Below are 5,691 nucleotides of genomic sequence, written 5' to 3'. Positions count from 1 at the left end.
CTTCAAATGAGGTTTTGTAATTTGATGATCTTCCTCCAGTCCATTTTCCTCAACATCTTTGTTTCTCTTTCTCGCTGCTGCAGCTTTCAAGTTCACATTTGTATCTTTTGGTAAAAACAAACTGTCCTTTGTAAATTCAATTTGCTTTTCCAACATTTTTCTTTTCTTTTATTAATTTTCCATTTATTTCAGCGAACATTTTATCCCACTGGCCAGTTTTCCTAGGATCCTGGGGTCCCACCCCAATTTTTAGCTTGAATTCCTTCTTGCTTGCACTACACACAATCAATACCAGCTACACTGTGTTATTACCATGTCATGCTTCAGGTCATACGCCGTATATTTCCTCGAACGATCGCTGGGATACACTCTCCCTTTAGTTGTATTCCTTCTTTTTCAAGCAATACACCTATCCCACCCTTGGTCTTCAGCCTTCTGTGGTTCATTATAACTTGTCCTGCAGCTTACCCTTTCTAATTCTTTGTACAGATTACCTCCTTCCCGTCAAGGCTACAGCCATGTTGCTCCTTTCAGCGTACAACACTGCATATCTGGTGCTATCCAAGTTCCTCCCTTCTGAATCAGATATCTTGGATATTCCTCATACTGTTTATGGATCGGACCTAACTCAGTCTTCCACCCTTGCAAACGATTCTACCCTATACACCGTCCAAGGTTTCGTTTCATTTCCATTTTTCCTCAGCAAAGGCAAGACCAATCCCACTGGTCTAATATCTTCACTTCTTTCTCCTTCCCTAGGGGAAAAATCCCCATTCCTATTGGCTGCATCACATCAAAGCCTATGATTTTATTCCCCTAAACCATTTTCTCAGTTGTCCTTCATGAATAAAAAAAGGGATTTGATTACTCTCTCTCTTTGTCTAGTCCCTTCTGTACCACATTCATCATAAATGTCACAGAGGCTACACACAATACCACCAGTAAGACACATCGTGTTCCCATTCACATTCTATATCTATTCTGTTTACTCCTGCTAACCTTGCTGTGGCTCCTATTCTGAGCTATTCTGTCAGCTCTCACTTTCCTTGCGATTTAAACTGATTCTCCTGGTGTTCCCCATCTTCCTCATCCATTGGATCCTGTTTTCTATTCTTTACTAACACATCCTTTCCTAATTCTCTTCCAATTTTGTCTATTAACTGTGAATATCTCCCTTCACATAATCTAGTTGATAGATTCAAGCTCATGTTTAAATCTTTTGATTTCAATGAACAATTTAAAAACGCACATTGTTATATAATACATTTCCTGATTCAGTTACTTCTGGTCCATTAAATGTGGGTTCTTTTACTGGATGGGACAGGTCGAGTTCTTTTTGTGAGGTGGGATGTCATTTTATTTAAGTCCCACATATGATGATCACTATCAGCATTTGTACTTGGCAAACCAATAGTTAACATTACTGATCAACATACGACATTTCTTACTTTAAAATAACCCGCCGTCATTACTTTTTTAGTTTGTATTGAAGTATTTTATAATGGTCTTGAATTACTTTTTGTCCTGGAGTGATACTAACTCTTTAAGTGAACACTATTAATTTAGTGTTTGGGGTCAGGATGTACCCCAACCCACCTGGTTCAGGGGAGTCTTCCTGGTCTCCCAATCTTCCCAAGGAGCAGGCTTTAGGGTTCTTTCTCTATTGCCACCAAAATTATGCTTTTGAGGGTCTCTGCCTCGGTTTATCACGGATTCCAAATCTAACCCTTTTGAGGTCCTCTGCTTCCTCCTGGAGATCGCCTCTCACTTGGATCCATGTTTTGTTATGGAGCCTGTAATGTCTGGCCTCCTTATCTCCCACCTTCAGCTTGTAGCTGATCTGTACACAGCCATGGCCACCTTGTCCAGACAGAGACAGGCTGACTTTTTTTGTTTTTAGCCTCTCTACAAGCTTCCTTTGTTCAGTACTTAGTGGAGGCTTGAAACTGATGACCATTCTAGCTGTAAGGAAATCCTAATTTGATCAGCATTTTCGCCACTATAAATTCTAATGCCTCTGACAGGTAGCAGTGTGTTTAACTCTATCCGGATTATTTCAAATTCGGTTTCTCTATGGAGAATGTGTCACGACCTTGACGGTTTAAAAAGTTCTCTCACTCTCCTGAGCCACATTAGCCATTTCATGTTGTGCAGTTGTCGTTAACTGAGCATGTCTGAGACTCGTTCACACACACACACGCAGCGGTATCCCAGTATCATGTCACGTGTGACATCTGATCCAAGCCATTTGAGGTGATCTTATCAAAAGATCGTGGGGTGTCTGAAGATCTTTGCTCATCTCCCTCTGCACGGTCCCGATGTCTCGGTTGTGGCCAGGTGATCAAATTCAGTTTTCTTATTGTTCAATGTAGGCAATGACACAAACATCTCACAGAGAAATCTTAGCAATTTCCTACACTTCCCTGACTTCAACAAAACTTTACATTAACACCAGATTGTACCCAGGTGATTTATGACAATTCGCCCAGGAACAATGAGTGAAGAAACATTGCTATTTGGAGGTGTAACTTTCCTGTTTTCCTCTTATATCCTCACTCATTTCCTCTCATTACATTTTATACAGTGTTCACCATTTCATTCATGAGCCCGGAGGAACTTTACTGTCTAATACAATATAGTCATACTGTCTTTAAACATCGATCAAACATTCCCACTTGGCCCAAGTTTTGACCCAGTTTCTTTGTTTAATTTTATTTAACCAAACCTCTTCTTGGACCTTTTATTCTCCAAAATACGCCAGAGAGCAATTCAGTCTCCAAGAGGAAGGATGTTAGTTACCTTTAGCATAACAGTCGCCCCCAAAAACTTATTTCTGAATACATAGTTTGGACAGAACCGCAGAGACGGGACTTTTTCAAAAATAAAACTTAATTATCTCAATTTTCAGCTAAATTTTCCTTCCCATGTGTTTGACCAGCGATGCTTAGCAATATATATATATATCTTTATATATATATAAAATCAATTTTAATTTCACAAACAAATTATGCCCAGACTTTGTCATTTTACAAAGAAGACAAAAGTAACAATTGCGTTTGGATGCAAGTCATTTATCTTCCCCTTCGAGCAGTGTGTCCTGGACAATAGTATTACATCGGATATACGACACAGAAACAGGCCATTCGGCCCAACCAGTCCATGCCGGCGTTTATGCTCCTCTCGAGACTCCTCCCTTCTTTCCTCATCTAAATATATCCGCATAACCCTCTATTCCCTTCTCCCTCATATACTTGTCTAGCCTCCCTTAAATGCATCGATACTATTCGCTTCAACCCCTCCCTGTGGCAGCGAGTTGCCCATTCTCACCACTCTCTGGGTAGAGGTTTCTTCTGAATTCCCTATTTGATTTCTTGGTGACTATCTTATGTTGATGACCTCTAATTATGCTGGTCCCCACAAGTGGAAACACTGTATCTACTCTATCAAAACCTTTCATCATTTTAAAGACATAAGCTCACCCCTCAGCCTTCTTTTTTCAAGAGAAAAGAGACCTGGCCTGTCCATCCTTTCCCGATAGGTATACGATCGCCTTTCTGGTGTCATTCTTGTAAATCTTCTCTGCACCCTCTCCAGTGCCTCCATATCCTTTTTGTAATATGGTGACCAGAATTGCACACACAAAGTCTAACCAAGGTTCAATACAAGTTTAGCATAACTTCACCACTTTTCCATTCTATAACAATTCAATTCAATAACAATCAATCCCAATAATTTAACTCAATACTTTAAATTCTTAAGTACAACTTTGTCAGCATGCTGCGACATTCGATGTCTGCAGATAACTGGAGATAATTTTGTTTTAACTGCTGGATCTTTTGCTATGCCATCAACCTCTTATCCAACTGGAACTGGCATTGCCGAATATGGTAGTCTTTGGCTACGGTATAGTCCAGAGACACGAGTCTGCATTTTCTTCAATATACATCAACAATGTTCGAAGCACTGGTCTTCCTGTGACAAGCACAAACCACTAGTCCTTGAACTCTTCTTATTCTAAAATAATATTTCTAATCTAAACATTCTATGATGAAAATATCCACGGCCAGTTGGTTGCAAACACCAACTGCTGCTCAGTGAAATCTCTCTCTAATGATAACAACCACATTTTCCCCGATATGGAATGAACACCTTTCAGAAGCTGAATTAACCGAGTTCCGGATGCCAACACCCCTCTCATCTTCCATTCACTTCAACTGAAAGGAAAACGCCAGATTGTATCAGTCGGGATTTGAAAGATTTTTAAAACCGAGGCTAGATATACTTAGAGTTAGCATTTTTCTCTATTCTGTCTACTCGAGGAGTTTGATAACAGACTTTCTCCTGTGAATGTAGAGCTGGAATATTGGGCCTGGATGTATTTACTTGTTCATCTTGTTGACTCGAAAACGTTGGCAATTATTTGATGTGATCTGTATTTTCTTAAATACATTTCCTGAATAAATTCAAATTTAAATTGAACCCAGGTTTGCAGGCGTGATGCTCCATTCACACATCGAAGGTGAGAGAGATGCTGTGGGGCACACGCTAAGTCCAGTATCTGAAAGTGATTCACAGACTGGGTTTTGTGTTCAGGGCTCCCAGGCATGTTACCGACACCATCCCTCAATACCAAGGCTAGGAGAGGCACTCTGGAAGGTAAGGGGAACTGGCATTTGTCCACGAGAGAAACCGAAGGTATGAGAACTGAAATAATCCAGAGTTAGAAAGGAGAAAAGGCCCCAAAATGGTGCAGTCAGTAACAGGACATCAATTAGTCTCCTCTTATCTTGGAACATTAAATACCGACACACTCTGTTATTGAAACATCAAAATATTATATTCCAGCCCAGTTCTAGGGTTATTATCATCAGAAACAAACTTCAACTGTCGGAATGGACACGATTCAGTCGGGATGTGATTAACAGCTGCAATGATAGCAGAATCCAACCCCTGCAGTCACTTGTGAACTCGCTGGTGTATCACCAGGCTGGATGAATGAATAAATCGCTTCCCACACTCTGAGCAGGTGAACGGCCTCTCGCCGGTGTGAACCCGCTGGTGTATCAGCAGGTCGGATGACTGAGTGAATCCCTTCCCACATTCAGAGCAGGTGAATGGCGTCTTTCCAGTGTGAACTCGCTGGTGTATCAGCAGGTCGGATGACTGAGTGAATCCCTTCCCACATTCAGAGCAGGTGAACGGCCTCTCCCCAGTGTGAACAAGCTGGTGTTTCAGCAGGTCGGATGACTGAGTGAATCCCTTCCCACATTCAGAGCAGGTGAACGGCCTCTCCCCAGTGTGAACAAGCTGGTGTTTCACCAGGCTGGATGACTGAGTGAATCGCTTCCCACACACGGGGCAGGTGAACGGCCTCTCCCCAGTGTGACTGTGTTGATGAATTTTCAGCGCAGACGGGCAGCTGAATCCCTTCCCATAGTCCCCACATTTCCATGGTTTCTCCGTGGTGCGGGTGTGCTTCCGTCTCTCCAGGTTGGATGATCAGTTGAAGCCTCCTCCACACACAACACGTTTACTGTTTCTCCCCGCTGTGAATGGTACGATGGTTTTTCAGGCTGTGTAACTGGTTAAAGCTCTTTCCACAATCAGTGCACTGAAACACTCTCACTCGGGTGTGTGTGTCTCAGTGCTTTTTCAGTCACATTGATGTTTGTAATCTTTCCCCACAGACAG

This window comes from Pristiophorus japonicus, chromosome 23 (genome assembly GCF_044704955.1).
Source record: "Pristiophorus japonicus isolate sPriJap1 chromosome 23, sPriJap1.hap1, whole genome shotgun sequence".
NCBI lineage: Eukaryota > Metazoa > Chordata > Chondrichthyes > Pristiophoridae > Pristiophorus > Pristiophorus japonicus.
Note: the sequence above shows the minus strand (reverse complement) of the source record.